Source organism: Mercenaria mercenaria, chromosome 12, assembly GCF_021730395.1.
Source record: "Mercenaria mercenaria strain notata chromosome 12, MADL_Memer_1, whole genome shotgun sequence".
In the NCBI taxonomy this organism is placed as follows: Eukaryota; Metazoa; Mollusca; class Bivalvia; order Venerida; family Veneridae; genus Mercenaria; species Mercenaria mercenaria.
In genome coordinates this window covers 21,701,869-21,714,823 of record NC_069372.1, presented here as the reverse complement: position 1 = coordinate 21,714,823, position 12,955 = coordinate 21,701,869, and the positions used below count along the sequence as shown (strand labels likewise).

At 37.7% G+C, this 12,955-nt stretch overlaps 1 pseudogene; it reads left to right on the top strand.

The window, feature by feature from the left end:
- Positions 1 to 708: 708 nt before the first annotated feature.
- Positions 709 to 12,955, top strand: part of LOC123533845 (1-deoxyxylulose-5-phosphate synthase YajO-like) — a 41,867-nt pseudogene continuing 29,620 nt past the window's right edge.

The window sequence follows — 12,955 nt, the reverse complement described above, 5'->3', positions numbered from 1 at the left end:
GTTAGATCAGAGTTTTTCGCGGCTATTTAATTTCACGGAAATATACTACCCACGAAAGGCGCTAATTTAAAAAGCGCGAAAACAATTCTAGGTTTACAGTACGTAGATGTGTAGGTCCTGGCCAAAATTAAGTACCTTATGAAGCCATCGGGTAGCCTTGGATGGTCATATGACCGGGCTGCGTTCGCTCTTACAAAATATCACCGTTTTAACTGTATTTAAGTCTGGAAGGTTTTTAACCCACTTTACGCCCATATGGCAAGGAAAATATAGATATAACCTACATGAATGTGTAGTTATGAGTCCGACCAAGATCGAGCAGCTGGATAACTCTAGACAAACAAGGTGACCGCGTGGCGTTCAAACTTATAATAGTTCACTATTTGACCATATCTTGAAGATTTTTGACTTAGTTCGATCCCTACTACAGGAACGTACTATCAATGTAAATGTTTTATATCTTGGATACAGTTTGGAGATAACGACAGTTATGATACCCCCACCCCGGCAGTGAGTGGTCGTCTCCAGGCTGTAAGTAAGAGATTGTCTCCAAGCGATAATGGGTCGTCTCCAGGCGATTAGCGACTGTTTACAGGTGGTAAATAAGGGACCTCCTCCAGGCAGTAAGGGCTTGTATCCTCGCATTAAGGGGTCGTCTTCAGGCAGTAAGCAAAGGACCGTCTACGAACGTTAATGGTCCGTCTCTAGATGGTAAGAGACTGTCTAGTGGTGGTAAATGAAGAACGCCTTCTGACAGTAAGGGACGGCATCCAGGAGGTAAGTAAGGGACCGTATCCAGGTGGTTAGGGGTCATAGCCTGGCACTTAGTAAGGGACTGTCTCCATGCGGTAAGGGACAACTGTCAGTCGGTAAATACGGGACAGTCACCAGGCGGTTAGAAAATGACTGTCTCCAGCGGTAGGGGCGGTCTCAATGTGGTAAGAGACAGTCAGCGGGCAATTAGGGGCAATCTCTAGCCGGTAAAGGACAAACTCCTGGCAGTTAGGGACAGTCACCAGGCGGTTAGCAATAGACTGTCTCCAAGCTGTGATAAAACATGTGATAAAAGGTGATATAGTTTTATCACACTTTAGACGTCGCGGGATTGAAATAAAGCCATTACACTAATTTGATAATACACTACTAGTGTAATAGAGCCATGATTTTAACGTGGTTTATTGATAGAAGAGGTTGGTCGAATTTACTTGTTCTTTGATAGGTAAAGAAAGAAGAAATTTTAGTGCTTCAGCAGAAAAAGCTTACATGTGATAAAAAGAATATAACATTTGTGTCTTTCCACATTGAATTTATTCAACTCGTTGAATAAAATGGATAAAATGCTCGGCAGAGCCTAGTCGAGCATTTTATTATTTTATTCAACGAGTTTAATAAATTCAATATGAAAAGACACTCATGTAATACTGTGAAATCATTGATATTCGTGGGGGACTAATTTTTTTTTTTAGATATCTGGAAATAAATGCTATATTTCTTAAGAAGGCTTTAAAACTACTGACACTCTATATGTTACGGAAACACATGAGAATTTGCTGTTTTTACTACTTTTTACGATGAAAATCGAAAAGCGTTTGTAACGCTTTCACTCCAGGTAAACTCTCTCCATTATAAATATCTATATTTTGAAGTCATAATTCACTACTTCAGCTATAGCGTTATTGGTTACGACTTTATTGCCGCGGCGGTCCGGGGTTCGATTCCCGACGCGGTCATCTCTTTTTCTTGATTTGGAATTTTTAGAATATTTTAGAAACAAAATCTCATATTCTAATGTCCATAAAATGACCAAACTTTAATTTGAAAGAAAGATTATTTTTTAGCCAAATCTGGATGTCAGTGCCTTTAACACTGTTTAGCATCTTTCTTAACCGGCACCTAACTCTGAGTACGAGCATTAACGCTTGGAGCTGAAATTACTTTTTAAGCTACTTTGTCTTTTATAGAAACGATGGAACAACTTTTGACTATAATATCTTTAGGAATGATGGTGAAAAAAGATGCACGTATCAAATGTTCAGTAGAATTGTGGTCAAACTTTTAGGGGTTTAATCCGCGCTTTTAAGGTATCCGATCCACAAATATAGGTATTATTTCGATGCCTGATGACCCAATGTTTTTGGTATCTTTTGAAAGAGTTGTGTCTAATGCCGAATAAGAATTGAAAATTAGTAAATACGATTACCATAAATAATATGCACGAATCACTACAGTCATGTTTTTTGACAGCAAAATGATACATCTTACACTGTAATAACTGGATTTCTGTTGAAGTATCATTGAAAACTGAAGAGTAAAAATATAGAAATTCTATAACATATTTTGTCATGTAATTTATATTTTCTTTTTTCAGTAGACAATAGACTGTCAATTGATACTAAGATTATATGAGCTTACCAGGAATCAATATTTGATATATTCTAATAGCTCTGTTTCAACATAATTCCAGTTATTACAGGGTAAAATGTATCGTTTTGCAGTCAAAAAACATCACTGCAGTGATTCGTGCATATTATTTATGGTAATCTTTAAACAATTTTTAATTCTTTTCACCAAAACCTCTTTTCAATGATCCAAATCAGGGGGGTCACCGGCTCGAATTGTGGTCGGTCCCTTTAAAAGTGCGGTTTAAAAACCAAAATTTTTGCCCCCAGTTCTACGAACATTTATAATGCCCCTTTCCCCATCATTTTTAAAGCTATTATGTCTGTTGTCCACTTTTAAAAAAAGTTTTCAGCCCCAACATTAACGTTAGTGCTAAATTTTAGTTGTCGGTTAGAGTTATCCCAACCCCGTGTTAACTTAAATGTACGAAAAAATGGGCCAATAGACTTTTCCCTTTAGACGTCCATACAAAAATTTTTAAATGTTTGCTTAAATAAAAGGCTAGTTTTATTTTGCAGTTCAGATTTTGGGAAATTTTACATGCCACTTTTTTAGAAATTTTTAGAAAACCCAATTTTCTCCGCCGGGGGTTTGGCCCTTCCCCGGAAAATCCCTTTCCCAACTAGAGTTTCCCTTAGCGCATGGATCTTGTTTCCGCCGGGTGACTGCCCCAAATCCCTGGGGATTGTCCCCACGGTGGTTTTGTTCCTCCCCGTGCTTTCTCCTACCGCCGGGAATTCCCCCCCTTTTTTTTACCCCGCCTTGAATCCCCCCTCCGTTGGGGACAGTCCATATTCCGCCTGGACGTCCGATTTTCCCGGCGGGGCTGTCTGTTCCCCCCGGGCCGCCCCTTTACCTTACCCCACTATGCCCCCTTACCGCCCGATATCTTCCTTATGCCTGGATACGGGGCCTTATTTTTACTTCTTGGTTCGGCCCCTTACTGTCAAAAGGCGTTTTTTTATTTCCACCTGCAACTCCATTCCAACTAAGACGCCCATTAACGTTTGGGAGACGGCCCCTTTTACTAACTGCCTAAAAACCCCCCCTTCCCGGCGGTGGACCCCAATTTTCCCAAGGGAGGTCTCACTTCCCACCTTAGAAAGCCCCCCTCCCCTTAGGAGACATCCAATATCGCTTGGGGACGGTCCCCCTTTTACCCCCAGAGACATCCCTTACTCCGGGTTAAAATACTATTTTTATCTAAAACTGTTCCAAGATATTTTAACATTTTTTAATGAGTTCCTAAGTAGGGATCGAACTGGGTCGAAAATTTTCAAGAATGGTAAAAGAAAAACCTTTTTAAGTTTAAATTTCCACGCATCCCCTTTTTTTGTTAGAGTTATCCGCGCGGTCCTTTTTGGTTGGGGCCTCTTAATAACGCATGTGGGTTATGTCTATTTTTTTTTTGACTATGGCTTAAAATGGGTTAAACCCTTCCAGACTTAAACAGGTTCAACGGGTGATTTTTTTAAGACCTAAGGCTCCCGGGGGGCTAACTGGACTTTTTTGGCCGGACCTCCATCAAATAAACAATATTTTAAAAATTGGGAAATTAGTACCGAAATTTGGAGTCACTACCGCCCTGTCGAGAATACATGTACCCAAAAGTTTCAGATTTCATTTTTAAAACTTATTTTGAATTTGGGAGTAAAAAAAAAGTAAAAAAATTCTGGCCCCTCGCTCGCCGTGTAAACGTTTATTTGCAAGGATGGACTTTAATAAACGGCGGTTAAAAAATACGGCCCCCTGGCATGTAAACAAAACCTTAAAAACGCTTTACATTAGCGCCCCAAAGTCTTTTTTATAAAATTTTGCCGCAGACAGAATTTTTGATATAAAATTTTTTTTTTTTGGGGCTGTAATTTGGTATCATTGACTGAAGTAAGTAAAACTGTATGTTCAGGTGACTGTTTTTTCAATTTTAATTTTTTCCCGGTAGCAAAAAGAAGATCATCATTTTTTTTTCTTACATTTTCTTCACTTTCAACCGTACAAAAAAAATGGGGGGGCGAAAAGTTGCGTAAATTTATTCGGCAGGACGGGGGTCCAAGTTTAAAACCGTTTTGGGCCAATGCCTTTGGAACGGGTATTTTTGTAGTTTCTTTTAAACTGTTAGTTTAAAAATAGTTTCTTTTTGCTATTTCTTGAATTGTGTAGTTTAAACATCTACCTACGGGGACCAACTTTGATTAATTTGTTATTTGATAAAAACCTCAATAATTTTATGGACAGTTTTTCACAACTTTTTAAAAATCATTATTTAATTCCTGCTAGGTTCCCCCCTCTGAAGTTTTTAAAAAAAATCAAAAGTATACCTTTTGGGGATCTAAAAAAGGGGGTTTTTTAAAAATGTTTTATTCACGTGCTAGCCCAAAGAGGAAGTGTGCTGTTTTTTTTTACAAAATCCCCCGCCATAAAAGTATGGGGTTTTCCCTACAAAGGCCCATGTCATGGGTTTTTTCGTCGAATAGCCCCGCACGAAGTTCTTTCCCTGCAAAAAAAGACTGCCCAGTAAAGAAAATATTCTGCACGAAAGAGTCCCCGGGCGAAAGTAACGTTCCCGGGAAAAAGGACCATGGCATAGGGAAACATGTACATGTTTTTTTAAAACGAAATAGAAAACGGACCCTAGGGTAACGTTCCCTTTAAATGCCCATGACAGTTTTAAAACGTCCCTTCCCCGAATGGCAACGGCCCCTGGCCTACATTCCCTCCCAAAATGGCCAGGGACGCTAAAACATCGCCCCTCGAAATAAACCACGGACCAAAAGCATACGTTCCCTGGACTAGACCACGGACCTAGAAGTACACGTTCCCCACACTTGACCATGTAGGAAAAGTATCGTTCCCTTTAAAAAGGGGACCGGGCCCCGTGTTAAATCGTCCCTTTTGAAAGGACAACGGCGCTAGAACATCTTTCCCCCTACGAAATGGACAATGGACCAAAAAACTACGCTCCTCGAAAAAAACCAGGACGTAAAAGCATACGTTCCCCAAAAGACTGGCCCACGGACAGTTTAGTTTCCCCCCCAAAATGGCCCGGACCTAGGCCCTTTTCCCCTACGACGGCCAGGGGCATATTTTTTTACTTTCCCCCAAAGGCCCGGGGCGCAAAAAAACATCTTCCACCCAGCCCCCGGCAAAAAAATATACGGTCCCTACAAAATAGACCGACCTAAAAATTTTCTTTCCTCGCAAAGTCGTCAAAAAGGTATAATTCCTTTAAAAAATGCCCCGGGTCCAAAGCAACGTTCCCTATGACAAATCAGGACAGTGGAAGAATAAGTTCCCTTTAAAAAATGCCCCATAACGCTAAAATAACGTTCCCTAAAAAAAGCCCAGGACGCTAGAACTAGTTCCTACAACAGGGGCCACGGCAGTGAAGTATATTTTCCCCGAAATGGCCCCATGGCGCTGAAATTACTTTTTCTCGCGAAAATAGACCACGGGCTAAAAAATTCGTTCCTACAAAAGGACAAAGAAAAAGAACATTGTTCCCCCACGCCCCCCAAACGTAGAATCCCTATTTTTCGGGATGAAATAACCAAAAATTAGGAATTTTTTACCGAAATTGACAACGGATGTAAAGGTATCGGTCATACAAAACGACTAAAGTGGTAAAAATTATTTTCTGTATAAAAAAACAACCAAAAAAACATAATGTTATCCATGAACCAGACCCGTGCGCAAAAGTATATCATCGGAAACGAAGTTAAAATTTAAAAACCCAAAAATACGTCTTTGCAAATTATCATTTTTCCCCCCAAATTAAAAAAACAGCTCTTTTTTTAAAATTAAAAAAAAATTTTGGGGTTATAACAAAAAGGGTTTTTTTTAAAATTTTTAGTTTTATTAAAGATTTTTTTTCCTGCCTTCCGTGTTTCCTGTAAAAAACCCGGGAAAACATCATTACAAGGAAATATATTCATTTTTGCCCAAGGCGGGGGAATTGTTTTGGGTTTTTTCAGGCTTTTCGTTCCCCGTCCATGCGTACCCCCTGTTCGTGCACCCGCCGTCCCAAATTGAAAATGCTTAAAATTTTAAAAATGTTAACTAAACACCAAAACTCCAAAAATTATGAATTAGCACATGGCCTTTGCTGACATTTGCCCCTTACCCCTCTTCCCCTGTAAAAAAAAGTTTTCCCCCCTTGTTTTTTTGAGAAAAAAAAATAAAAATGCATTAATTCAAAATGTTTTTCAGTTAATCTCTAACCCCACTATTTTATTGATTAGGCATGGTTTTTTGAAACCCACTTTTCACCCCTTTTTTCCGTCCCTTTGTTTTGGGTAAAAAAAAAATTGAAATTTAAATTCTCAACCCTTTTGAAATGTCTTGGTTGCGGGTTTTGGGTATTTTTTTTCTGTTTAAACCAGCCCCTAACAACATGGGGGCCCCCCCGTGCCGAGTTTTTAAGGCGCTGCTTAAATCCTTCCCCCCCATCGTGGGGGGGTTCGAGCCTCACTGGGGGCGTTAAAATTCAGCTGGTTCGGAAGGTCTTTGTTCAAAACCGGGGGTTTCCGCTCGTGATAAATTCCCGGAGGGGCCCCCTGGGGTCTTCCTCCCCCCCCCAAAAAAGCTGGGAAAAGTCCCATATCCCCAAAAATGTGTCGGTGCGACGTTAAAACCCCAAACCAAAAAAAAAAGAGATCATGATTGAAAAACCCAAAAAAAAAAATTTAATGTCCCCCTACAAAATAAACCCTGCCTGCCCAGTTTGTGATATCCCGGGGCTGAAATATCTTTTCTTTAAATATCTTACATTAATCAAATGGTCAGTGTGAGTGAAAGGTGAAAAAAGAACTCGTTTTTCATTGTAATTTCCCCGCATTGTTTCTGAATGGGCTATTTTGGTAGAATAAAACACCCCTTTGGATGTGTTTTCGGAATAAAATAAAGATGCTATTTTTGTCAAAAACATTTTAAAATTTTGGTGCGGAAAACCCGGTATTTCCTGATCCCAAAACCCCAAAATAAAATTTTGCTATCCCCCTTTGCTCCTTTAAATTTCCCCCCCCCTTGAAAAAAGTAAAAGTGACTACTCCCCCCCCCCCCCCCCCCGGTTTTGTAAAAGAGGGTTTGGGCTGTCCTTCTTTTAAATTTTCCAAAAAATCTTATAAGGGGTGGTTAAAGCACGTTTTATCAAATTACCTTTTTTAAACCCCGGGTTTTTTCCCCTTTAATTTTTTACAATCCTTTAAATTCCCCACAAAACAAAAAATCTTTTGTGGCCTTCTAAATTTTAACACAATTAAAATCCCATGGGCGTTGAAAAAGCTACTTTTCATGGGGATTCTTCGTGACTCGAGTTAATTTCCCTTTAACGTCCCCCCTAAAAAAAGAAAAGTCCCCTGTGGTTTTCAGAAACTTAATCAAATATAGAATCTTTGGCCGAGTTTTTTCCTTTTGATTGTAAAAATCTGGAACCAACAATAATTGAAGGGGCCCTTTTGTACAAATTGTGTTTTAGGGAAAAAAAATCTTTAAAAATTCCCCCCCGTTTAAAAAAAAACAACTTATTCGCGGGGATTACTCACAAATTTTGTTTGTATTTGTTTGAAGTATCCCATTTTAAACTCAGCAAAATGAAGAAATGTCACATAAGGAAAATGGACAAAAATTGTTTGGCTTGGGGGCTTTTTTGGGCACTGCCTTTTTTGGGCTTGGGCCGAGGGGGGTTTGGAATTGGCTAAAAAGAACGTTTGCTATAAGACCATGGAAATTAACATTTTAAGTGTACTTAATTGTTGTTTATAAAGCTGCGTTTTTTTTAAGTTTTTTTACAGGATTCACCGCCGGGAAACAACCCCAAACATGTGCTATCTCAAATACTGTCGGGGGTTAAATGTGACGCAACCCCCTTCGTTTGGGGCGCTAATGTGATGTATTAAAAAATCGCGGTGGCTGGAGCAATGTCCTCTAACAAAAAAAAATTAATCCTTTTTTTTATTTTTTTTTTTGCTTCAGACAGTCGCAGCTTTTTTTGGCCGGGCAAAAAATTTTGGGTTCCAGGTGGATAAAGGAAACAAAAAAAAACAAAGTTGGTCTTGCAGACGACATATTGTGAAGTTGTGAGAAAGTTTGGGACACTTCGCCAATACATAGCCCTTTGCAGGTAAAAAAAAACCGAAAATTTCGAACATAAAAATATGCGACAAAAAAAAATCGTTTAAAAACTAAAGACCACGTGAAAAAGGAAAAATTTTACAGACACGGCTTTTTAGGATTTTAAATTTGGTTTTGCTTGTGTCATTTTTATCATGATTTAAAAAAATATTTAACTTATTCATTGCGTATCAACCCTTTTTTTAAACATTTCATTTAATTCTATTGAAAATTTCTATTTTCCACTTTATTTTTAAAACTTTTTTGTGTTTGGGGTAATATTGTAAGAAACACAATTCCCCTCCCGGGAAGGTCTTGCTAATGCTCTTACTTTATTTAAACCCCCTAAAGCACATTTTTTTAAAAGGGGCCCAAGGCTCTGTGCTTTTCATACGCAAATTTTCCAAGATAAAAAACAAAATACCTAGATGGGGTTGTGGGGGGGGGGGCGTTGAAAGTTTTTCAGGGACTAAAAGCAAAGGACAGTTTGTTACATTTTATGATTAAAAATCTTATTCACAATAAAAAAACAAAATAAAAACGAAAATAAAACACCCAAAAAAGAGCCAATGGGAAGATCACCTTTGGAGGTTAAATGGGTGGACCGCCCCTACCCATCACTGTACTTTTGCGTTGAAAAATTTAGAAAAAACATGGAAAAAAGATTTCTGGCCCGGGGGCCCTCTTCACACTTAATTAACAAAGATCCCCAAAGTAAAACATAAGATGCTCTTTTGGGAAAATTTCAAAAATGAAATTTCAGATTTCAGAAATACTTTTATTCCTTTTGTAAAGCTTATTTCGAAAGAAAAACATACTTTTAATCGTTTTAAATTTTACTTTCTGTTTTTTCCAGGCGCAGGGTGGGAAAACCTACACAATTAAAGGCTTTGCGGACTTTGTTGATTCCGTGAGATGGGAAAAAAGAATTTTGGGTCATAATTTTTTGGGTGGAAATTGCGAAAAGGGGGTGAAAAAAATTAAAATGAGGGTTTTTAAACCCCCGCGTTTCATTCGGGTCACAAGTAACTTGTTATTATTGTTTAAAAAAAAACTTTTTGAAAACTTTTTTCTCAAAAGAAAAGATTAAATTTTTGTTAAATTACCAATGCTTAAAAATTAAAATAAAATTCACGGGGGAAACCCAACAACACAAAAAATTTAAAACTACATCCTACTTTACTTCTTTTTCGCCCTACCAAACTCCCTTGCTATGCTGCTGCTCTCCTAACTATGCAAACTACTACTGCTGTTATACTGCTGAAACTACTACTCCCTTACCTAACCTACTATTTTTTGTCTTCAATTACACTGTCTATCTTCTACTACTAGCTATACTTTCTGTCTACTCTACTACAAAACCTCCTACTACTCTATACAAGGTACTACTTTTAAAAACTACTTTACCTACTATCTTCATTTTTTTTTTACATACAAATACAAACTGCCCTCCCCCTCCTTAACCTCCACAAATTTCTACCACTGCTATTCCCTACTGCCTACAGATCTCTGTTGCTACTATACATTTAAACTTAGAATGATTTTTTTTTCGTTTATCTTTCTATACTACTACTACTTTCACTAGCGCGTGAAAGAACTCTTTATTTATTATTTATGAAAATCCATTGTTGAAAACCCCCAAAACAAAACCTTGTCCTCAACCCCTGCTCTAGTGTTTAACAAAGTTAAATTTTTATTTTTTTTGGTTAAACAATGATTGCACTTTCTACGAAAATCCTTTTTTTTTGGGGGTTTTAATTTTTACATAAACCTTTCCAATTTTTATTTCAGCCCCCAATAAAATTTATTGGGGTCGTTGTTTTTAAGAATTCAGGCCCCTGTGAAAATAAAGGGAATAGGTGTGTTACCGGGCCCCCTCTGAAAAATACGTGTATCTTTCTGTAAAGGGCTATTGAAAAAAAGGTTTTCTGATTTGCGTTTAACCTCCTTTTTTCAAAATTTTGGTTTTTTTGATTAAAAAATTAAATTTCGGATGATTTTATGTGTGAATGGGGCAAAATGTCGCTTATTCAATTTTTGAAAATATAAACACTACTGAAAAAATCCTTTAAAAACCATTTGAAGAAAAAACCTAATGTGTAGTGGGTTTAAGGGAATGTCGTTGCGCCAAACTCCCCGCTGGATTTTTTAAAAGAAAAAACCCACCTTTTAGTTTGATAAAACCATTAATTTTTAAAAAGGGGTGCTTACCAAAATCCCGAATACTGGCGAACCCGTGCAGGGGTTGATCAGACTTCCCGGGTGTGTAGTCTGACAATCTACCTGGCCCCCAAAAGACAGAATCAATCGGGTTTTTAGCGAAGGTAAGCGCGTTTTTAAACATATTCGTGACTTCCGGGTGGTATTAACTTTAACCAGTGATATTTGATGTATTTTAAAATGATTGTTAAAGTTTTGCCGTATGATTTTTTTTTAAAAGGGGTTTTTTAAAAAGGCAAATTTTGAAAAATAACCCAGACGCCAAAGGGGAAGCGGATGGGGTTTGTCCCCTCAAGACAAAAATAAGCCTGCGCGCCCGCTTGGCAAAAAAACGATGGCGGATTCTTCTTACTTTAAAATAAAAAATTTCAAACTTTATACTGTAAAATGGGAGGTTTTTTTTACAAAAATTTAGGTCCATTAAACTTTTTTTTTTTAAACTGTGGTTCCCCGACCTAAAACGCAAATTTCCCCTTTTGGTTAGCTTTAAAAGCAAGAAAGTAAGCGACGGACATAGTTCAAACGAAAAAAACGTTTTTAAAATTTTGTTTTTTTTTTCTTTTTTTTTGGTTTTAGCGCGGCTGTCGGATCCATGCTGGTCGCAAATCACTATGTGGTTTTCGATACGGGCTCATCTGTATTTTCCCTTATTTTCATGCGCTGTTCCCTTTCCAACAAGGGGTTTAATTTTTTTATTCATCCAGTGAACCAAATCCCCTTTGATCTCGGGTTTTTAGCGCTGACGCTTAGGGCGGGCCCCAAACGCCCGTAAGGGCTTTTTCCCTTTTTTCTGCCTGTCAAGTTGGGTTTTTTTACATTAACCGAAGAATCCCCTTTGAGCCTGATAAAAAATGTTGCTTGCTGGGTATCTGGGCCCCTTAAAAAAAGGGGATCGGGTTGGGGGTGGGGGTGTTTAGGGGTTCATTTAAACCAAAAATGGGGGCCCTTTAGTAGGGCTGGCATTATAAAAAAAAAACAATTTCTTTAATCAATTGTGTAAAATTAAAAAACATTTTTTTAACCCTCTTTGGAACACCCACTTTTAACCCCGGGCCTACTGATGGTTTAGATCGTTGATCCGGTTAAAACGTTACTCAGGCTTTTTGAAAAACCCTTGGAACCTCAAATCCAATGATTTTCTTTTTTAAACAAAAAGGGGTTTTACCGTGATTGTCTTGTCGATTTAAAACCTTTGCAAATGATCTTTTTTGGCTACTCCCCGTTTACTCCCCCCCTTTACGCCAAAAAAAGGATTTCCGATTAGTTTCCCTCCTGTGTAAACAACGTGTTGAATGGAAAATTCTTTGGCCTTCGTGATTGAATTACTCCCATCTAAAAACAAAAACCCGTTTTATTTTTTGCCCAAAAAAGCCGCAAAACCCCTTTTTTTCCCAAAAAAAATCTCTTTGGCACCAAGATAGGGTTGTCCCGGGGTTATACTGTACTTTTTTTTTTCCGTTGTTTTTATTTTGTTGGGGTTAGCTCAACAGATTCTTTTTTACGGGCATGGGAAAAGTTTTATAATTAAGAAAATTTCCCCTTAAATTTAAAAGCCCTAAAATTTCCGAAATTAAAATCAAAAGTTTGTTGAAATTTACCTAGCAAATAAAAGTGTTCAAATTTAAATTTTTCAAAAAAAAACCTTTCTTTTTTAAAAATCAAAATTAAGGTTCATGGTCCAAATTTTTTTTGACTCTGAAATGAAGTTTTGCAAATTGGTGTTTGATGTATTTTTGCTGCCCAAAAAAAAGGAATCAAAATAAAAAAGGGTCAACAAAAAAACTGCAATCTTGATTCTTTTAAAAAAAACTTGTTGTGGGGGAAAAAATCAATAAAGCTACAATAACGTCGCGGGAACAAATAAAACTGGTTTTTTAATTATCCTCCCTCAATTCAAAACGGAATACTTTGTTTTCAAATCACCCTTTTTCCCTTAAATCCCTTTTTACAAACGGAATAAAAAAATAAATCAAACTATCTCCTTCCTTAAGCAAAAACAACCCCCTTTTTTTCTTGCAACTCCCCGGTTTTTTTTTTTCCGTTCGATAACGACAGAAGAATGTTAACATTGGGTTAATTAAAATTATGGTAAAACCCTTTTATACAATTGCCCCCTTTTTTTTTTGATCTGTTAAAAACGTTTTTTTAAACCCCGCTCGGGCTCCAGTCATTCGTATGGGGCATATTTTCTCTTGGGCTGGTTCTCCCCACGGGCATTACAAAAAAT